This window comes from Bos grunniens, chromosome 10 (genome assembly GCF_055505025.1).
Source record: "Bos grunniens cultivar Pamir isolate PY7600 chromosome 10, Bosgru_T2T1.0, whole genome shotgun sequence".
Classification (NCBI taxonomy): domain Eukaryota; kingdom Metazoa; phylum Chordata; class Mammalia; order Artiodactyla; family Bovidae; genus Bos; species Bos grunniens.
The window spans coordinates 23,495,011-23,518,754 of record NC_141174.1 but is presented as its reverse complement, the minus strand read 5'-3'; the positions used below and the strand labels follow the sequence as shown (position 1 = coordinate 23,518,754).

The following is a 23,744-nucleotide window of genomic DNA, read 5'->3' as shown; positions in this document are numbered from 1 at the left end:
AAAAATAAAATTGCTTCTTAGGCTTTATTTCCGTTCTCCCTTTAAAAGTCTGCTGAGGGATTGAAGTTCATGTCCCTTAGAAGAGATAAAGTTCAAAATAACAACTCTGGAGAGAAAAAGTTTTCATGAACTTTTCAAATAAAGCCATCTTTATTTGATTTCCTGGGGCCCCCTCACCTGGGTCCTCCTCGCCACCCCCACCGTCACTCCAGCCTGAAGCACCCAATTCTCTGGAGTATTGCAGGAGACAGTTCAAGTAGCTCGCTGCTCCAGTTCCTTTGTTCAGGTTGCTTTTGGTCCTTGCTGGGAAATGTTCTGAAAACTGAACCGGCCATGAAACACAAAGGCTGACCTATGTCTTCCCTCCCGGTAACCACTGTGCGATTTGTTCCCACTCCTGTTCAGGACTCATTAGTTCCTCGGAACAGAAAAGGTTGTTCCCCTGGAATAAAAGGAATGGGCCGGGCTCAGAGTCCTCTTTCACCTTTTCCTGTGTTTTATTTGGGTGCTCTCACAGCCCCCTACCTTCATTAGTGACCTGGTGCAGGGGGGTGAGGGGGGTCGTGGTGGGTTGGCACAGTGCTGAGACCAGCTTTTGCTGGTTCCCTGGGTGTATCGGAGATCTCAGAACTCAATACCTTACTGTGAAAATAAAATACTCTGCTTCAGACGACCTTTGCATGGAACAAAGCCATACGTCCCAATCTGCCTGGGCCTCTCAAATTGCCATCCCTGCCAAGAGCCCGTCTTGCATTTTGCACATGCCCTTCACCCCCCAACTTCCCCCTCGCCCCCACCCTTCCTCTGACTGTGGTTCTTTAGGTTGCCTCTGTATCAGGTAGATATTTATGTGTGTGTGAACATGCAGGCTTTATGTGAAGACCTTGTGTATTTAAAACACAGTTCAGGGTGGTAGTTTCTTGGAAGAGCTGTAAGCAGCAGATATCTGTGGGCTTTTACACCCCCAAGTGCGGGCTTCCCAGGTCGTGCTAGCAGTAAAGACTCTGCCTGCCAATGCTGGGGTTGCAGAAGACACGGTTTCTGATCTCTGGATGGGGAAGATCCCCTGGAGGAGGACGTGGCAACCCATTCTAGTATTCTTGCCTGGAAAATCCGATGGACAGAGGAGCCTGGCGGACTGCAGTCAATGGGGTCACAAAGAATTGAACACAACTGAGTGAACAGACACACACATACCCCAAGTGATATTATTTCAGATTCATATAGGAAGTTTGGGAAAGTATGTGAAAACTTAAGAGATGCTCTAGAAAACTGAGTTACGTATTTATAATTCAAGTTGTTTTCCCTAATTTTTCAGAGTGACTCAATTATTTTCTTATTTAAAACCTGGTCTCCTGGAGATCTCTCCCTGATGCCAGAGCCACATGTATGCGTGTGTGTGATAATGTGCGACACTAACATGTACAGTGTCCATCAAACTTATCTTAAAGCCCTTGGAGTACTCAGAGTATTGTGTCTGTTCAGCTCCCAGTGTTTACATGCTATAATTCTTGGAAACGCATTACTGTACTTACTTTAAGGCATTGTGGGAAACTAAAACTAAGGGACTTTTTGTTATTAAATGACCATTTGAGTCTTAAGTAGAACTCAACTTTCTTATCCATTGATTGTTATCACATCATCACTGCAACAACAAGGTAAGATTTGCAGTTCTAATGTGCTGAGTCGCTCAGTCGTGTCCGACTCTGTGAGCTCATGGACTGCAGCCCACCAGGCTCCTCTGTCCATGGTCTCCTCCACGCAAGAACACTGGAGTAGGTTGCTGTTCTTTTCTCCAGAGGATCTTCTCAACCCAGGGATCAAACCCGGGTCTCCTGCATTGCAAACAGATTCTTTATTGTATGAGCTACAGGGAAATTCTAATAAATTGTTCTAAATCTCAAAGTTCATTATTTCATTTCAATGATAATATTCAGATTGTATGAGATAGTTAGGGCCTTTGTTTATAGAGTATTTAGTAATTCAAGAAAAATCTCTTTTGAGTCCACAGGAAAATAATATACATATGCAAATATGATGTGCTATTTTTGTTTTGTATTTCAGGTTTGCAGACATGCTCTAATTTTCTACAGAAAGTTTATGATAGACTCTTGTTTGAAAAATCTATAGAGATAGAAATATTTTCATAGTTTGGGTCTACATGATTTTATATTGCATAAAAAAGTGGATTACCTCTTCCTTCCTGCTACCACAGACAGTAGAGCATCTTTGAACTCTCCAGGGTTTGTCCTCGGGAGTAGGATTGCAGGGTAATCAAGAACACACATTCTGAACATCCCTGAGTACTGCCAGGTTGCTTCCTGGAAAGGCTGCCCTAGTCTGTGTCCCACCAATAGGAGACGACTGCTCCTGCTTCCCACATCCTTGCAAAGATTTGCTATGTTTAGACTTCATCATTTTTCCAAACTGATGGGTGTAGAGTGATATTTCATTTTAATTTGCATTTCTCTGATTGCTAGTGAAGTTGAACATTTCTTTACAGACTGGTTAGTTATTTGGCTTTTTACTATCATGGCTTGATTTAAGGTTTCACGTTGATGTAGACCTTAATTTTGAGTTTCGTAAATATATTCAAAAATGATGTCTCTTTTAATCTTACAGTTTATGCTGTTAGGATTCAAGACCATGGGTTACTCTCTGACATTTTTTCCTGTTAGCACACTACTTTTAGGCTTTAATTCATCTAGATGTGACTTTCGGTTGCAGCAGCGTCGTTTTAGGTAGCAACTTCATACTTTGCAACATGATACAGCAGTGTGGTGTGAACTCAAGGGCTATATTGCACCATGGATGCAGTCTGAAGAGAGGATTCGATGAAAAAAAGATGGCTGTGGATTCATGGTATATTAACCATGTATATACACAAGACGGAGTAGGGAATAGCAACTCACTCCAGTATTCTTGCCTGGAAAATTCCATGGACAGAGGAGCCTGGTGGACTATGGTTCATCGGGTCACAAAGAGCTGGACACGACTGAGCAAGTGAGCACATATGCAAGACAGTACTTGATATTTTTCAAATAAACAGTCCATATCCAAAGATAGTCACCAGGCAGGTAAGTGTTTGTTTATGTAGGAGTAGGAGAGAATAGGAATTATAGATAAAGGGGAAAAAAACCGAATAAATTAATAAATTAACATAGACTGAGAGAGGGGCCTTGCAGAGATAGTATATTCTGGACTGAGAAGTATGATTAACCTAGTGATTTGGGGACAGGGTGAATATAATTTAGAGAGGTAATCAGAAAATAGGTTAGGTGACCAGCTAAAAGAGGTTAATTGAAGGAAAATAAAAATAAAATATTTTAATTGTTATAATTTGTAAGTAAGATGCCTATAAGGAAAAAAAATGCTCTTAAATAACTGCATCTGGTTGTGGGCTTTTCTTATTTTTTTTTTGCTTTTAAAGCTTGTGTGGGAGAAACAAATTTTTCTTCTTATTCCTTAGGTGAAGATATCTGTAAGAAAGAAAGCAGGTGTTTCTTTTCAAGTGCATGTGTACACCTGCCATAAGACAAAATGAGTAGGTACCGCTGAGAACAGGCCCTGGTTATTTTTTATGTTGCTTGTTAAATTAAAAATTTTTTTTCCTGGCAAGCATAGGTTTATAATTAAGTCATTTATCATAAGTGTTCTTTTAACTGCAACTTAAGTTTGATGACATGCAGAAGTAATATGTGGATGGTTACTTGGAAATTAGATGAATGAATTATTTTACTGGCCTTTATCATTTGATGTGTTGATCTTCCTATTTATAATAAACACTTAACACTGATCAATTATTTGCAACTGAAAAAGTAAAAAACATCTTCGTTTGGAACTGTGTTCTTGACTTATTTCCAGCCCACCAACACTTGAGGAGTGTGCTACATCGCATTAATAGAGGTGGTGCTCTCTTGGCACCATACTCAGTTCTTTTACAGTATGAAGAAGCTTCCATGTCAGATATAGATTCCATGTCTCCCTTGCCTCAATATCATGTATTCTTTTTTTTTGCTATATCGGTTCTGTGGGTACTCTGCCCCATGCCCTCTCATTTATTTTGTGTCCACATACTCAGCACTACACTAGCACTTTACATGTTTTTTAATCTCATTTATTCCTCATTACACGTCACATACTATATAGATAGAGAAAATAGACTCAGAAAGTGGATGTGATTTTTCTAGGGTCATACAGCCATCAGTAGCAGAACAAATATTTGAAGCCAAGCATAACTCCTAAATGTGCCTCTTTTTCTGCTTGACTGCATTATATTTTTCATGGGCTATCTTCAAAATTCATATTTGTGTAGAGTGTGGTATCTTCATTGCTGTTAAGTCACTTCAGTCGTGTCCGACTCTGTGTGACCCCATAGATGGCAGCCCACCAGGCTCCCCCGTCCCTGGGATTCTCCAGGCAAGAACACTGGAGTGGGTTGCCATTTCCTTCTCCAATGCATGAAAGTGAAAAGTGAAAGTGAAGTCGCTCAGTCGTGTCCGACTCCTAGCGACCCCATGGACTGCAGCCTACCAGGCTCCTCCATCCATGGGATTTTCCAGGCAAGAGTACTGGAGTGGGGTGCCATTGCCTTCTCCAGGTATCTTCATTAGGCTCCTTAATTTTGAAAGAGAACATTAATCCTATTCTCTGCTCCCACTGTTGCTGAAAGAGGTGGACACCTTTAAGTTGCATCATAGAGAATCTATATTCAGGTTCCCTTTACAGATTAGTATTTTGAACTCTCTACTATTCTAGTTGGTCAAAAATCTGCTTGTAGAAGATTGGCCTTCAATGATTGATGATGTCATGAAATCCACTCTTCATAAGTAATGGAGTTTTTGAAGAGGCCCTGACTGTATCACACCCAATCATCTTTAAGATGACCTGGAAATGAAATTCCTCAAGCCTCTGGGTCAGGAAACACTGCTTGATTTTCTGTTAAAAAAAAAAAAAATCTTGTGGCTTTTATGAATCTTATATTTGATTATATTTTCATCTTTAAGTACCTTAGAGCCAAATTTGCACATAATTTCTAATAGCTGTGGAGAAATAAACAATGTGCATTTGTGTGCTAATCTTACTCTTAGCATTATTACACCTAGCATTATTTCTCTGTGTTCCTCTTTGATCTTTTGTTTCTTTTTCTCTGTGGCCCCATGGACTGTAGCCCACCAGGCTCCTCTGTCCATGAAATTCTCCAGGTAAGAATACTGGAGTGGGTAGCCATTTCCTTCTCCAGGGGATCTTCTGACCCAGGGATCAAACCCAGGTCTCCTTCATTGCAGACAGAATCTTTACCATCTGAGACACTAGGGAAGTCCTTATTTATTTGTATTAAGTGTATTTTCATTTGTTGTTGTTGTTTAGTTACGAAGTAGTATGGGGTCGCAAAGAGTCGGACACGACTGAGCGACTGATCTGATCTGATCTGACTCTGTGATCCCATGAGCTGCAGCATGCCAGGCTTCCCTGTCCTTCACTATCTCCTGGAGTTTGTCCAAACTCAGGTCCATTGAGTCGATGATGCCATCCAACTATTTCATTCTCTATCATTCTCTTCTCCTCCTGCCTTCAATCTTTCCCAGGATCAGGGTCTTTTCTAATGAGTCAGCTCTTCACATCAGGTGGCCAAAGTATTGGAGCTTCAGCTTCAGCATCAGTCCTTCCAATGAATATTGTGTTGATTTCCTTGTTGATCTCCTTGCTGTCCAAGAGACAGTTTATTTTCATAAATTGTCACAAATCATTTCACTGGTGTGGAATATAAATATACAATATCATGTGTAAGTTTTCCTGATTTAACGGCTCAGTCACATTCCTATTAGGAAATGTCATGTGTTCATCTTTCATGTTTGTTTCCTCCATTCTTTCATTTCCTAATTTTCCATTGTCTATTAGGGATTTCTCCCTTGATTAACAGGTTAGTAGAATTTCAGTGGTGTTTCTGATTGTTGAGTGTCTACACAAGGAGTTATTTTATTTTAGAAAAATTAATCTTGTAATTTGTTTTTCTCTAAGTCCATGTTTTTAGTAAAAGTATAATTTTTTATGGAAAAAATAAATTTAACTAATTTGATTTTGTTTTCATCTGAGGATAAGAATAGGGAAATCTGGAATCTCAGAGCAGTGCCATTATATAAAGTTTGGAGAGTTTATATAGAATGAAATGATTTTTCAACTTATTATAATGAAGGCAGTGAATTCTCTGTCTATTGCCTACTGGACATCACTAATTGGATGTTCAGCTGCTACTTCAGATTGTCTGAAACTTCACATCTAATTCCCCTCCTCAGTGAAGTTACCTCCACCATTTCTGCCTTCCCATTCCTCATTCCATTTCCTAATTTGGTGACTCGTATTACCCTGTACCTCGTTACCCAAATCATATATGTGGCAGTCATATTAGACTCCTCTAAGCAGTCACTTGGCTTCCCCCGTGGCTCAGTGGTGAAGAATCTGCCTGCCAGTGCAGAAGACACAGGAGACATGGGTTTGATCCCTGTGTTGGGAAGATCCCCTGGAGAAGGAAATGGCAACCCACTCCAGTACTTTTGCCTGGGAAATCCCATGGACAGAGGAGACTGGTGGGTCCATGGGGTTGCAGAAAGTCTGAAGCAACTTAGTGACTAAACAACAGCAGTCAGTCACTCAGTTCTTTACTTATTTCACAGCTTTTAAGCTGGCCCTTTTCCAGTCTCATTGCTTTTTACCGATTCCAGTGCCTTGCCCAGAACCTTTCCTAGGCAGGCACTCCAAATTGTTGGTTGAAAAAAGGAAGAAATGGCTGAATGGATGCAGGAAGGAATTGTCTTCATTTCATTTCTGCTCTCAGGACTACTGCAAGACTTATCTTTGTGCCTCTATCCTGGCCACTCCTAATGCCCTCAGAGTGATAACCCGAAAATGCAGATCAGATCCTGTCAGTCTTTTGTTTAAAACCTCCAACAACTTCTTTAGCTTCCAGGATTAGGTTTAGCTTAGTACCAGAGCCATCCGCGCCAAGTCCCCTGTGTCTTTCTCATTTACCGCCTGCATTTCTACTGGCAGCTTCATCATGTGGCTGCATGTTCCACCTCCTCCCACACGCTCCTTCATTCTGAAGAATCTAACTGTAGCTTCACTGGAGAACTTGACTGACTCTGCCAAGTCTGAGTTAAATGCTTTTTCTCATTGCCCTCATATTCCTTTATTCACAGCACATGGCTCATCTCACATTAAACTACTATCATGACTTCCTTATCTAGGGGCCTTTAATTTTCTTTTTTTTTCTTTTTTAATTTGGCTGCATTGGGTCTTGGTTGTGACACTTGGGATATTTGATCATCGTTGCAGCATGTGGGATCTAGTTCCCTGATCAGGGTCGAACTCAGGCCTTCTGTATTGGAAGCAGGGATTCTTAGCCACTGGGCCACTAGGGAAGTCCCTAGGGGCCTTTTCTTAACCTGGGTTCTTTACTCCTAGACAGTATCCAACATGTAGTGAATAACCAGTAATTGACTGACTGACTGACTGAATATGGAATAGAAAAAGTCTGTAGGCTATAATCCAATCTGTTTATTCAGTAACTATTTATTGAGTACTTACTACATTTCAGATGTTGGTTGAGGGCTGGGATTATTGCAGTGAACAGTTACTACACAGACAATTTTAAAATTAGCAAATAGATGTATAGTGTTGGATAGTGTTAAGTGCTATAAGGAAAATGAAGAAGGAAGGATACAGAGATTCCAGAGTGTACAGTCAAGCAAGACATGTTTGGAGAGGAAACCTTTGAGCAGAGACCTGAATGGAGGAGCCACGTGGCGCAGGTGGTGGCATGGGAGAGGGGTGGTTCTGGGCAAAGATAGTAACTTTCCTGAGTACTTATCATGTACCAGGCCCTACTCTCAGGGTCCTGGGGAAAGCAATGAACAATACTGTTAAACATCAGCATTGTTTATTGTTTAATGGTGAAGTCTATTCTTTTTCAATATTATATATCATACCTTTCTTTAATTGCTTGATTTTCTGAAATTAAAAAATTCTATTATGGTGAAGTCCCTTTTTTCTCCATAACTGCTTTTCATTTTTCTTCAGGAGAAGGACCTCTAGATTTTTACTATCTAGGGAGTCCTTGGAGAAGGCAATGGCACCCTACTCCAGTATTCTTGCCTGGAAAATCCCATGGACGGAGGAGCCTGGTAGGCTGCAGTCCATGGGGTCGCTAAGAGTCGGACACGACTGAGAGACTTCACTTTCACTCTTTACTTTCATGCATTGGAGAAGGAAATGGCAACCCACTCCAGTGTTCTTGCCTGGAGAATCCCAGGGATGGTGAAGCCTGATGGGCTGCCGTATATGGGGTCGCACAGAGTCGGACATGACTGAAGCGATGCAGCAGCAGTAGCAGCAGCAGCAGCAGGGAGTCCTAATGCTAGTAAAGTAATGCTCAAAATTCTTCAAGCCAGGCTTCAGCAATACATGAAATGTGAACTTCCAGATGTTCAAGCTGGTTTTAGAAAAGGCAGAGGAACCAGAGATCAAGTTGAAAAAGCAAGAGAGTTCCAGAAAAACATCTATTTCTGCTTTATTGACTATGCCAAAGCCTTTGACTGTGTGGATCACAATAAACTATGGAAAATTCTGAAAGAGATGGGAATACCAGATCACCTGACCTGCCTCTTGAGAAACCTATATGCAGGTCAGGAAGCAACAGTTAGAACTGGACATGGAACAACTTGACAAGGAGTACGTCAAGGTTGTATATTGTCCCCTTGCTTATTTAACTTATATGCAGAGTACATCATGAGAAATGCTGGGCTGGAGGAAGCACAAGCTGGAATCAAGATTGTCGGGGGAAATATCAATAACCTAAGATATGCAGATAACACCACCCTCATGGCAGAAAGTGAGGAAGAACTAAAGAGCATCTTGATGAAAGTAAAAGAGGAGAGGGAAAAAGTTGGCTTAAAGCTCAACACTCAGAAAACTAAGATCATGGCATCTGGTCCCATCACTTCATGGTAAATAGATGGGGAAATAGTGGAAACAGTGGCTGACTTTATTTTTCTGGGCTCCAAAATCACTGCTGATGGTGATTGCAGCCATGAAATTAAAAGATGCTTACTCCTTGGAAGGAAAGTTATGACCAACCTAGACAGCATATTAAAAAGCAGAGACATTACTTTGCCAATAAAGGTCTGTCTAGTCAAGGCTATGGTTTTTCCAATAGTCATATGGATGTGAGAGTTGGACTATAAAGAAAGCTGAGCACCAAAGACTTGATGCTTTTGAACTGTGGTGTTGGAGAAGACTCTTGAGAGTCCCTTGGACTGCAAGGAGATCCAACCAGTCCATCCTAAAGGAGATCAGTCCTGGGTGTTCATTAGAAGGACTGAGGCTGAAGCTGAAACTCCAATACTTTGGCCACCTGATGCGGAGAGCTGACTCATTTGAAAAGACCCTGATGCTGGGAAAGATTGAGGGCAGGAGGAGAAGGGGATGACAGAGGATGAGATGGTTGGATGCTATCACTGACTCAACGGACATGGGTTTGGGTGAACTCCAGGAGTTGGTGATGGACAGGGAGGCCTAGCGTGCTGTGGTTCATGGGGTTGCAAAGAGTCGAACATGACTGAGCGACTGAACTGAACTGAACAGTAGGATACTGATTCAGGGGAGAGACCCTCAATCTGCTGCTGCTGCTAAGTCGCTTCAGTCGTGTCCGACTCTGTGCGACCCCATAGACGGCAGCCCACCAGGCTTCCCCATCCCTGGGATTCTCCAGGCAAGAACACTGGAGTGGGTTGCCATTTCCTTCTCCAATGCATGAAAGTGGAAATTGAAAGTGAAAGTGAAGTCGCTCAGTCGTGTCCGACTAGCGACCCCATGGACTGCAGCCTACCAGGCTCCTCTGTCCATGGGATTTTCTAGGCAAAAGTACTGGAGTGGGGTGCCATTGCCTTCTCTGGACCCTCAATCTAGCCATATTTAATTATGGTGTTTGGGAATGTGTGAAAGTGTCTTAAGCTTTTATGTCTTTGAGTTGACACAAATGTGGATATACATAAAGTTCCCTTTCCATGACTAGATATAAATATCCCCGTTTCCTTTTTCCAGACCCCCAATCTAGCCCACAATCCTGGGTAAAACATTTTTAGATCCTTTTGAGTCACTAAAACAAGAAATCACAATTTAGAAAAAAATGGAGTATATAGGTTATTTACAATATTATCTTTCAGATGTACAACATAGTGGTTCAATATTTTTATAGACTGTACTCTTTTAGAGTTATTACAAAATACTGATGGCTCAGAAGGTAAAGAATCTGCCTGCAGTGCAGGAGACACCAGAGGTGCAGGTTTGATCTCTGGGTTGAGAAGATCCCCTGGAGGAGGAAATGGCAACCCACTCTAGTATTCTTGCCTGAAAAAAATCCCATGGACAGTGGAGCCTGGTGGGCTGCAGTCCAAAGGGTTGCAAAGAATCAGACACAACTGGGCGACTAAGCACGCACACACTTGTGCTGTGCAATATCTCCTGGTTGCTTATTTATTTCACACATAGTAGTTCTTTAATACCCCTGTCTTCCCCATCTGTACTTCCCTCTCCTCACTGGAAAACACCAGCTTGTTCTCTGTATGTAAGAAATCATAATTTTGAATGCTATTCCTTACCTTGTCACTTGCCTACTTGGTAAGTTAAATCTGCTCTGTGGCAGTTTCCCATTGGTAAGCAAGGCACCCTTCCAGTTAAGTCATAAACAATCTCTCTTTAAATAAGCCCCCATGCCCTTGAAGAATAGGAGCTGTAGAAGCGGAGCGTCCAAATAGGAAAAAAGAAAGAACATTCCTAAGAAAACTGTGTAAATTTGCAAATTCGTTGTCCCCTGGATGCAGCTGACAGGTGGAGTGACAACCCAACCAAATAACACTAGGGCCATTGTGATGGGAGGGAACTTAATATTGTTATTGTTCCGCTCAGATGAAGTTTGCGTGAGGCCATGCCAGCTCTTGTATTGAGAACACCCAGTCGAGCGGAAGAGTCTTTGGTTTCTGTGTTTAGAGCTGCCCAACTACTGAGGAAAACCGATTAAATCTGGAAGGTGGCAGCTCACTCGACAGGCTTCTCCGGGCACCCTTGAGCAGAATCAAAGATAAATAAATACCACGTTTTATGAGAGGAGTGTGGGGTGAGAGGGGGTGCCTGGACAGGAGCTAAAATTTCAAAGGGTGGGGGACGTTCTCACTGACTTTCTTCCTGATCACACTCTTGTCTTATGACCTCGTTCATGCTCGGATTAGAGCCAGCCTTGTAAACATGTGTGAGTTTGATGGGGAAGAAAGGAGATAAGAGTGTATTTCCAACGACCTCATCTGTAGAAGCAAAATATTCAAATACAAATATCTTTTAAAAATGGTATATTGGGTGTTTGTTTGCCTGTGGAATGTGTAAAAATTCTGGCCTGTTATGCAGAGATTTATTTTTGAAAGTCTAATTTTTTTCAGGGAAAGTTTATGGACTTTTCAATATGGCCCATGTTCCAAGTTCAGTAAATTACCTCAAGGCCAGGTGGCACTCTGATTCTCTGTTTCCTGGGTTTGGACCTTGGTCCCTCATCTTTCCACTGTGCCTTACTTTTTTTTTTTTTTTAAATCTTAATGAATAATTTTTCACTTGAGGTTGACCTACCTCAGAGGGCTATGAATATTTAATTGGCTGAAAATCATTAATTATTTTCATAGACTTATAGAGCTTTAGAGATCATTTGGCCCACTCCTCCCATTTTATAAAGAGAAACAGAAGTCCAGAGAAGTCCAGTGGCTTGCCTAGGGAAAATCAAACGGCAAGGATGGACTCCAGGACTTCACCCAGATTCTGATTCACCCAGTACTTTCCCCCCACCCCCCATGTCTTTTGAGCTGCTTAGGGTTCAATATTACATACAGTGGAGAGAACTATAGCAGTTTACTTTATTGATTTATAAAAAATAATCAATGAAATAATTACAGGAATTTTCATATAATTCAAAACCTTTTCTGAGAGCAGCTGCGAAATAGATGACCACAATGAGTTTTAATTTATTGTGTTTTCCTTCCTGCTGTGGTGAATATGGTAATTAAAAAAAATAAAATGAAGTAGCCTAAAGTTAGGCAAACAGCAGGTGAAGAACAAAACCAAAGGTGTTAATTACTTTGTTAAGTGCCAATAACTGAGATTCTAGACTATGACTCCTGTGAATATAGTTTGAATCCCTGTGACTATTGTTAAAACATTTTATGTCTCCATAGCTTGTAATACTTTCTCATTCTTGTTCTTTTTTCCCAGTGTGCAAAGTTGACTTAAAATACTAGTACAGATTGAGGAAGGATAGCTTTTAAAGATTTTCGAGGAAGATAGGGGCCCTTGCCTGGACTAGAATAAAGGAGAAGAAAATATATTATTGACTACTTTTGATAGACCACTTCACAGAACAAGTTCTTAAACAATTAATTTAAAAAGGCATTAGTATCAAATAATCCCTCAAAAGAAAAGTGCTTTATGGATGAAAAATACAGTTAATTACTCCTGTAAAAATGTAGGGAATTTTGCAGGTTCAGTATATTTTGTTCCCTCTTAGAAGTGATAGTTGGCATTTGTTAGTATTAGTTATCAGTGCTGCTATTTTTCAGTATTAGCTGTGGCTTGCCTGGTTTCTCCTCCTTCTGTCTTTGTTTTAGAGAATAGAACTCACCCAGTCAGTTTTCAGAAGGGCTGAGGTAACCTTCAGTATGACAATAGTACTGTTTATGTTGGAGACAAATCCCAGAAACTCACAGTAACGACATACACAGAGTGAAAGAGTATATCCGGGAGATTTTTATTTGGCATTTTTACTGCTAACAATCTACAGAAGTTTTAGTATTTAGTGCCAGGTCAGGCTTAAGGGGCAGTTTCTATTTCTGTGTGATTTTGGAAGGTACAAAGAATAAGCAAAAGAATTATATAATAGATAATAGACAATGAAGAATCTGGCTTCTATAGAAATTTACAAAGATATGGGGGAAGGCAAACAGCTGCTTCTATTTTGCTGCTGTTGTTTTAATTAAAGGAGCTGAAGAAGTTCGGTGTGTGTTTTGGTTCTTTGAGCAAGGCCTTTGTTTGCAAAAGTCTTGGAAACCCACCCCCTTCCCCAGACCTATATATACTTCTGTGACAGATTAAAAAGACAGGTAAACTGAGAAACAAAGAATTTAGAAGATAGGCCTCGGGTCACATCGTGTGACCAACACAAATTCTGTGTCTTAAAACTTAGTTATCTAATCTCCCCACTCCATTGCATATTCTACTAGCAGTCATTCAGTAAAGTACCTTTCAACACTGTGGAGTCTTGCTATAAACACAGTGGCTTTGGAACAAGGTTATCTCTAGACTGTTGACATCGTGTCTCTGCTCACATACCAATTGGGTGAATATTGGTCCACATGATTCTTTTAAGTTGATTACAAGGAATCCATGATAGATCTTCTTCACTTCTGATGAAACCAGGAACTTTGCCTCTCCAGTGTCTTAGTGAGATACTGTTATTTGTGTATTACTCAGGGTGCAGGTAAGGGCTGTTAGCTCTCTGAATTCTTAGGCATTCAACTGTGAAAATCAAATCCATTATTTTACTGCACTTATGCAGAAGTTAGCTACATTTGTAATAAGGTCTAGTAGGAAATAGTAATATCTTTTAAAATTATGCAAGGAACAAAATAGCAGAGCTTCCAAGTCCTAAAGAGTTACGCATAGCTCTGGCAGTTAACTAATTTTGGACAAGTTACCTAATTAACTGAGTTTGTTTCCTGAACTCTAAAACAAAGATAAATGCTCTTCAGGTAAATGCTCTTCTAAGTTGCCTCAAGCTCTTAAGTTCTCTAATTACTGTGTTATAGTCATACACTGATAATGAAAAAAAAATTATCTATGTGCATAGTTATATTTTGCAGTAAAGAAGATGCTTTATATTTGTTAATAGTAGACTTGAAATTTCTTTTGTGTGTGTATAGTCGGTTATACTTGGCCAGTGAATGCAAAATTTCAGGTTGTTACTAAGAAACAGTTAACGGTTTCTTTTAAGGAGCAAGGCTATCAGTTTGTGGTAAGAGAGGAAGAATTTTATATTCATTTTATACTTCTTTCCGCTTTTATTTTTTTACTAAGTCCATGCAAGTTTTAAGTTATTTAAATTTGGCCTTATTATTTTTCAAAGAGCAAAGGGAAGACTTTAGAATCATTAATGACTGTATACTAGAATGATAGTATCTGGAACTTAATTTCTGACTCCAAATACTTTATTAGCCTGAGAGTATTATTTGAAATTACACGTAAATTGTTTGCTTTTATTAAAGGTCTTTTAAATCCTATCAATGAGAGCAGCTACTTTTGTTTGATGAAACAAGCAGCCTTTTAAAAGCATAGAAGCAGAGTTTAACAATATTAATGACAGTATTATATAGCTTCTATTTACTGATCCTCTGAAGATCTTTATTCTTTATCCTTTCTGTAACAGTTTCTAGAATTATCTTCCTTTGATTTGCAGCTATGCAAATGAAATAGAGGTGGGAAAAAAATTGTTTTTCAAATCAATTAGAAAAGATGAATGCCAAGTTTAGAGTCTCTCACAGTCATATTGCCATGCTTTAAATGCAAAACAGTAGCTCTTTCTTAATCTTCTTAGAAGAAAACTACAGGAAATGAAAAAGTCTGTTCAAACATTAGAAGCCATTTCTAGAGGCTGCATATGGCAACTGGACTTGAATTTTGGTTTAAACATTGGTTTTTGTTCTCTTTTCCTACTTTTACAGATACTTCTATGAAGTTTTGAGAAACCGTAAGAACCCCAAAACTAGGGATTTCTAGTCTGGCATATACATGGGGTTCCTTTTCTTTTTATCTTTTCTATTTTTTGGTTTTTTGAAAAAATGAACTTTTCAGAAAATGAGAGCCTAAGGAACATTTCATTCTATTTTTGAAAAACTGGAGTACCTTCTTAGCACTGTTAATGCATTTATTTTATTAAAATCAATATAATACAGACATGATGGGGTTTTTATTTTCAGTTGTTCTGTCAAACCTTGAACATTTCCCCCTATCTGGATCAATGTTTTCTGGCCTTATCCAGATTCAACAGGAGCAAATATGGTGGTTCCTTCATATCTGAGGGAGATTGGTTGCAGGACCCCCGTGCATGCTCAGTAACTCAGTTATACCTGACTCTTTGGGACCCCACTGACTGTAGCACACAGGCTCCTCTGTCTGTGGCATTCTCCAGTCAAGAATACTGGAAGGAGTTTTCATTTCCTACTCCAGGGGATCTTCCCGACTCAGAGATTGAACTTGAGTTTCTCGTGGCTCCTGCATTGACAGGAAGACTGGATACTGAAATACGAGGGTAGTCAAGTCCCTCATATAACATGGCATAATACTTGCATATAATCTTTGCACATCAGCCCATATACTTTGAATTATCTCCAGATTACTTATAATACCTAAGACAATGTAAATGCTATTATATAGTTGAAAATACAATATAAACACTATGTGAATTGTTGCCAGTTCTTGGCAAATTCAAGTTTTGCTTTTTGTAACTTTTTGGATGGTTTTCGAATATTTTTGACGCCCAATCAGTTAAATCCAAGGATGTGGAACTTCTGATACCTTATCACAATCTACTTATGCGGAGAACCTGTCTTATTTGATTCCAGTCTGCATTCTGCTGCATTCTACTGCCTCATGATAATCAGTACTATTTCCTTCATTAAAGATGTTTATAAACATATAGCATTGGTTTGAACATGCTTGATTATGGACATAATTATTTCTTTTTAACCTTGGTGCCTCGAGACTAGAAGAGACACTCAAACCTAATACTTTAAGCATCAAAAAGGGTACAACACTTTGAAATAAATTTTACCAAAAAAAAGTTAGAAGATTTTTACATTGAAAACTACAAAACATTGCTGAAGGAAATTAAAGCAGCCTAAACAATGGAAAATCCCATGGATGGAAGAGCCTGGAGGGCTGCAGTCCACGGGGTCGCTGAGGGTCGGACATGACTGAGCGACTTCACTTTCACTTTTCCCTTTCATGCGTTGGAGAAGGAAATGGCAACCCACTCCAGGGTTCTTGCCTGGAGAATCCCAGGGACGGGGGAGCCTGGTGGGCTGCCGTCTATGGGGTAGCACAGAGTCGGACACGACTGAAGCGACTTAGCAGCAGCAGCAGCAGCAAACAATGGAAAGATATCTCGTGTTTAAGGATTAGAAGACTCAGTATTAAGATGGAAATATTCCCCAAGTTGATCTACAAATTCAGTACAATCTCTATCAAAACTTTAACTGATCCTAAATTCATTTTGCCTCAAAATAGCCAAAATAATTTTAAAAATAAAAACAGTTGGCAGACTCAACATTTCTAACTTCAGATTTAACTGCAAAGCTACAGTAATCCAGATAATGTGATGCTGGTATAGGGTAGAAATACAGATCAATGGATTAGAATTAAGAGTTCAAAAATAGATTAATGGTTGCTAGGGAAAAAAAAGAAAGAAAAAATGGGAACAACTACTAACGAGTTTTTTTGGGGGTAATGAAAATGTTTTGGACTTATATATTGATGATGGTGATATACTCTCTGACTATACTAAAAAACACTGAATTGTAAAAGAGTAAATTTTATATTGTGTGAGTTATTTCTCAATGAAACTGTTACGTGTATCTGGTTTTGGGAGTTTGGATTAAATTTGGATTATCTGTTTGTATTTGGGTCCTTTCAGTCTGAGTACAGTGTAATGTAGACTTTTATTACCATGAGGATCTTTAATCTTCTTTGTCTGTCTGTCTGTTGCCTTACTTTACACTGGCTAGCCTTATTGAAGTGAACTGAAGGGAAGTCGCTCAGTCGTGTCCAACTCTTTGCGACCCTGTGGACTGTAGCCTACCAGGCTTCTCAGTCCATGGGATTTTCCAGGCAAGAGTACTGGAATGGGTTGCCATTTCCGTCTCCAGGGGATCTTCCCGACCCAGGGATCAAACCCAGGTCTCCCACATTGTAGGCAGACGCTTTACCCTCTGAGCCACCAGGCTAGCCTTATTCAGATCAGATCAGATCAGATCAGTCGCTCAGTCGTATCCAACTCTTTGCGACCCCATGAATCGCAGCACGCCAGGCCTCCCTGTCCATCACCAACTCCCAGAGTTCACTGAGACTCACGTCCATCGAGTCAGTGATGCCATCCAGCCATCTCATCCTCTGTTGTCCCCTTCTCCTCCTGCCCCCAATCCCTCCCAGCATCAGAGTCTTTTCCAATGAGTCAACTCTTCCCACGAGGTGGCCAAAGTACTGGAGTTTCAGCTTTAGCAGCATTCCTTCCCAAGAAATCCCAGGGCTGATCTCCTTCAGAATGGACTGGTTGGATCTCCTTGCAGTCCAAGGGACTCTCAAGAGTCTTCTCCAACACCACAGTTCAAAAGCATCAATTCTTCGGCGCTCAGCCTTCTTCACAGTCCAACTCTCACATCCATACATGACCACAGGAAAAACCATAGCCTTGACTAGACGAACCTTTGTTGGCAAAGTAATGTCTCTGCTTTTGAATATGCTATCTAGGTTGGTCATAACTTTCCTTCCAAGGAATAAGCGTCTTTTAATTTCATGGCTTATTAGGTGTAGGCAAAAACGGATACAGGATACAATATGCAGCCATTTTGTTTATACTTTCTTCTTGATTCCTTTTTTTAAAACCTTAATGTTATAGTAATTTTCAAACCAAAAGTGGCATATTATTATAATTATATCACTCAGGTTATGTATTTATTTTCAGGAGTACAGATTTGATTTAGAAACTGCTTTTCCTTCATTCTTACTTATTCATTGCACTTGATGGCCACCCAGTTTAAATGCTCCCTGGCCAGAGCAAAAGAGTCTTGGTGGGTCATTGTAGAAGTGATTCATGATTTGATAAAATAGAGGCAGGTGGAATATGACTTTTATAATGTGGCTGTGAGCCCAGCTTATGGTATGGATTTGTATGCGTCTCTTTTGTAAACATGGAATTGAAGTAGGTTTTATTTCTTGAATGTTCTAGCATAGTGCTGGTGAGAAGTGTGAGTGTCCTACCCAGAGCATTCTATAGCAGGAAGCAAAGTTTGCTGAGAGAAATAGGGATCTTGGTAGAAAGAGAAGATAAAAATCTTTGATGGGGGATAGTTCTTTTCCATTGATATTCCCAATGCATTTCCCCAGGATGTGTGCTGGAGGATCCTGTGCTATAGTTGGTAGATAATATTTCCTCTTATGCAGGGTGATTGGATAAAGAAACCAGTTATTTGGGGCCTGGAGTATAGACAGCAAGGAGCCATGGTTCTGAATGTGGTGTCTGGCCAGGCATACTTGCCAGTGATGGTAATATAAGCTGGGCGGAGAAAGAGTGGGCGGCAGTATTTGATAACACAAGCCCTGGCATCACCAATTTTATTTCTGGTCTTCCCTTTTAAAATAGATTATGTTTTAGCCTCTTGTCAAATTACATTCTGAGTATCCCTGTAACTGTTGCCTGCCTTCCGAGTCATTGACAAATATGGAGAGAATTCTGTAAAAGCAGTTGCCAGCACATTTGAATTGTTAATTTTAATCAACTCTTTCATACATTGGTCCTACCCACCAGCAACTTTCCCTTTTTGCACTTTAGTCTTTCTGCCCAATTCAAGTGACAGCAACCTCCAAATTCAGCACTCTTAATCCCTAACCTTATAGTTGTTACTTTCAGTGGTACCATGGGCAGTTGGCTTGTTTGTTCACTTGAATTTCTGAAGAAATAACATGGTTTCATGCCAGAAATGGATTTCCCTCATAGCTCAGATGATAAAGAATCTGGCTGCAATGCAGGATACCCAGGTTTGATCCCTGGGTCGGGAAAGTCCCCCAGAGAAGGGAATGCCAACTCACTCCAGTATTCTTGTCTGGAGAATCCCATGGTCACAAAGAGTCAGACACAACTGCACGACTAACACTTTCACTCTTTCATGCCAGAAATGCATTTTAATTATTACACCATCTTGGAGTTAAGTGGAATCTTGAGATAACGTCCACTCTCTTCTTCCTAGTGGAATGCTTTAACTAAAACCATCCTAAGAAATAAACAGTCTTAATTTAAAGAAAACCTTAATTTTAAAAGAGATAACTCATTCTAAGGTTTATGGGTTTTTACAGTCAGGGAAATTGTGTTTTAAATTTTTTTTAATTGAGTTCCTTAAGCAAAGTTAATTCAGTTTTCTCACTTATTTTTCCTTAATATCCTATCAGGTAGATTTTTTATATATTCACTCTCAATCTGAAGCATGTCATTTTTCTCTACTTTAACACTAAACATTTCTCTCCAAAACAGGGGGAGAGGAGGCAGTCTCTTAGACAAGTGGCTTCCTAGTCACCCTTGAGTTGTATCTCCCTTGAGTTCACGTTATGCTTGAACTGGACATAGATGTCTGGTTTTACTACTCAGAGATATGCTGATGTTTAAGTATTATTAATAGTTTGAAGTCTCTGAAGTCCAAATTCTATTGAAGTTCATAACTAGACATATGCCATTCCCAAGAACCATCACATTCAGGAGCTACTGAGAAATCAGGGTAAGTTTAGTGTGTCTTCTGTGAAAGGTGGAAGTTTAAGGTGGGAGAACTGTGCACAAGGGGGCAGCAGGCCTATTCTTTGAGGTTTCCTGTTGAATTCAAGATCCTGATGGGTTAGGAACTCAAGAGAATTCGTGCCATGGACACAAGGGAGCTGGATAGAAGTGGAGGATGAGGAGATTCTTAACTATGCTGAAAAAAATGGGGAAGTGTTCACAGTATCCCGTAATCCCCTCTTCTTACCATTATGACTTTGGTAAGAGGACAAAACTTTCTTACCTCTGCGTCAAGGATGTTAACCTGCATTGGATGGACAGGAATCAGGGAGGGAGCAGAGCTACGTTACTTAAATTTCTTTTTTTAGGACTTTGGATGCTGAAGTCTTAATGATGGTCAGTTTAGGTTTTCATAAGTAAAAGTAGGACTCATAATTATTACCATTTATTGAATACAGGAATTGTGCTAAGCACTTTAACTATATTATTGCTTTATTTATTTAATCCATACAGCTCTGTAATATAAGCATTTCTCTATAAGTTAATGGATGTAAAGCACTTAGAATAGTGCCTGAAATATAGCAAGAACTCAGTAAAATGTTATTGTCAATACCCATTTTGAAGATAAGAGAATTATCTTAGAATAGCATTGGTAGAATTTGAATCCATGGCTGTTAAACTCTGAAGTTCATGCTTTAAACTATTATGCAATATCGTGTCCCTTTCCTTCAAGAACTAAACTTCCTTTACAAAAGTGTTTCCTGATCTTCTCTGTGATATCCATTCTAGGATAATACTTATTTTTTAAATTCTACATTCCTACCTGTTCTAGTTTGTGAGTCCTAAATCCTTTTTTTCTCCCCACTGCACTTATCCCTGGGGAAGTTCATTCTTCACATTATCAAGGTCTGGGCCAGATTTGTTTAGTGAGAATGTAGAATTCTTCTTACAAGATTTTAAAAGAACAAGTAAGATAATTACATGAAAGGATCTGTTTAGGCTCTTTTGCATGGTAGGGGGTGGACCAAATAACCTTTGGATCACTTCCACTTGTATAATTCACCATTTCAGCAGGACAGCAACATTTCACGCCAAAGTTCAACTTTTTTTTATTATTAAATTCTTTTATCGTCACCAGGAAACTAGAGAAAATGAATTCTTCACAGTGTGCTTGTGCATGCAACTTGAAACGGTTTGCACACTAAATGAAATTAAATGAAAGACAGCTGTTTGGAAAAGAGCTGTCAGAAACTGATTGGGTTCTATTAGGGAAGAACAGAGGCTAGGAATAAGTTTTCAGAAACAGGATATCAGTGGTTTAAAAAGCAAGCAAATTTACATACACAAAAGCTCTCATGTGGTTGTGCTGTTGCATGTCTTTTCAGTTCATTCGTCTTAAATTATTATTTGCTCTTGGTGAGGAGGTGTCTGCTTTCAAGGCTGGTTTTCACATATCAAGTGTACAGCAGTTCTTTCTGAGAAGTAAATACAGCACAACCCCACTACAATGCCATTCTGAGTACTTTGGTTTTGGTTAAATTGCAAATCTAGTAATGCTCACCAGACCACTTCCTTTGCCCAGTACCTCTGTGTTCCTACCAAAATGCAAAAGGAAAAGGACCACCTAGGCTTGGTTGCCAGAGGTGCCACCAGGGTCTCCTAAAATGGCTGACAGCAAAAAAGGAGCAATTACATCCCGTCACAGTCTCAAAGCAGATGGTCTCCTATGGTGATAAGAGCTATGATGTTATTAAGCCTTTGACTTGTGATTTTACTTTGTACTTTCAAAGCATTCAAGTTGTGTTACCTGTGTGGTGCTGCTCTCTGACCCGCAAGACCTCATTGCTTATTGTTTGGGTATTTGTCCTTGTATCTTACCCTGAAACCCTGCTACTGCTGGAAAGCTTCACTCTGGTGTCCTTCAACCCTCCTGCTAGATGATAGCTCTTAGTAGAGTCTCTGCTGGGCCCTCACAGCAGCGGATACAGTGCTACCTGTGAAACTACCTTTAAAGGAATTAAAGTATTCCTTTAAAGGAATAAAAATATCCTCACATTACAGCTCCTATATTCTTTATTACTTCTACAAAATAAGTGGCGGTAGGCACCAGTTTAGAGGCACCAGCAAAGTTCGCCATCTTTCCAAAGGTATTTCCTGAAGCAGATGTCATTACTGAAAGTAAGCCATGAGCTTACCAGTGATTTTGTTGGTGAGAACATTTGCTTCTTAGTTCTGAAACTGCTTATGTTAATTCCTCTGAATGCTTTCTTCCTTTTTCTCATCGTTAAGCTCTAGAGCAGATACCAAAAACATTGCCCTTTTTTTCTTAAACTTTTGATTTTGTATTGATGTATAACCAATTAACAAACCATGTTGTGATAGCTTCAGGAGAACAGCAAAGGGGGGATTCAGCCATACATATACGCGTATCCATTCTTCCCCAAACTCCCTTCCCATCCATGCTGCCACATAACAAGGAGCAGAGGTCCGTGTGCTGTACAGCAGGTCCTTGTATATAGCAGTGTGTATAGGTACATCCCAAGCTCCCTAAGTATCCCTTCCCCCTCACCTTTCCCCCCGGAAGCAATAAGCTTGTTCTGCAAGTCTGTGAGTCTGTTTCTGTTTTGTAAGTAAGTTCATTTGTATTGTTTCTTTTTACATTCCACGTATAAGGGATGTCATGTGATATTTATCCTCCTCTGATTTACTTCACTCAGTTTGACACTCTCCAGGTCCATCCATATTGCTGCAAACGGTATTATCTTGTTCTTTTTAATAGCTGAGTCATATTCCATTGTATATATGTACCACATCTTCTTTATCCATTCCTCTGTTGATGGACATCTAGGTTGCTTCCATGTCTTGGCTATTGTAAACAGTGCTGTAATGAACATTGGGGTGCAGGTATCCTTTCAGATCATGTTTTTCTTGGGATATATGCCCAGGGGTGGGATTGCAGTGCCATATGGTAGCTCTATTTTTAGTTTTTTAAGGAACTTCCATACTGTTCTCCATAGTGGCTCTACTAATTTACATTCCCACCAACAGAATAAGAGGGTTCCTTATCCTCTAAACCTTCTCTAGCATTTTTTGTTTGTGGATTTTTTTTTTTTTTTATGATAGCCATTCTGGCTTGTGTGAGGTGATATCTCATTATCGTTTTGATGTGCATTCCTCTAATAATTAGCGATGTTGAGCATCATTTCATGTGTCTGTTGGCCATCTGTATGTCTTCTTTTGAGAAATTTTCATTTAGGTCTTCTGCCCATTTTTTAACTGGATTGTTTGTTTTGATGCTGTTAAACATCATGAGCTGTTTATAAATTTTGGAGACTAATCCCTTACCTGTCACATCATTTGCAAATATTCTCTCCCAATCTATGGGTTGTCTTTTTTACTTTTATTGTTTTCTTTGCTGTGCAAAAACTTTTGAGTTTCAGTAGGTCCCATTTGTTTATTTTTGTTTTTATTTCCATTATTCTGGAAGATGGATAAAAAAAGATATTGCTGCTGTTTATGTTAGAGAGTTCTGCCTATCTATTTCTCTAGGATTTTTATAATATCCAGTCTGACGTTTAGGTCTTTAACCCATTTTGAGCTAATTTTTGTGTATGGAGTTAAAGAATGATCTAATTTTATTCTTCACATGTAGCTGTCCAGTTTTCCCAGCATTATTTGTTGAAGAGACTGTCTTTCTAGCATCATATAGTCTTACCTCCTTTGTCATTTATTAACTGACCATAAGTATATGGGCTTATATCTGGGTTTTCATTCTGTTCCATTGATCTGTAGTTCTATTTTTGCACTAGTCTCATACTCTTTTAATGACTGTATCTTTGTAGTATAGTCTGAAGTCAGAGAGCCTGATTCCTCCAGCTCCGTTTTTCTATCCCAAGATTGCTTTGGCTTTTCAAGGTCTTTTGTGTTTCCATATAGATTCTGAGATTTTTGTTGTTGTTGTTCTTTTTCTGTGAAAAATGCCATTGGTAATTTTATAGGGATTGCATTGAATTTATAGATTGCTTTGGTAAGTATAGTCATTATGACAATATTGATTCTTCCTTTCCATGAACATGGTATATCTTTCCATCTGTTTATATCTTTGATTTCTTTCATC

General features: G+C 39.6%; 1 protein-coding gene across 22 annotated transcripts in view; it reads left to right on the top strand.

Annotated features, from left to right (window-relative positions):
• RAD51B (RAD51 paralog B) overlaps positions 1–23,744 on the top strand; it is a 738,822-nt gene that overhangs the window by 219,658 nt on the left and 495,420 nt on the right. The window lies entirely within an intron of this gene.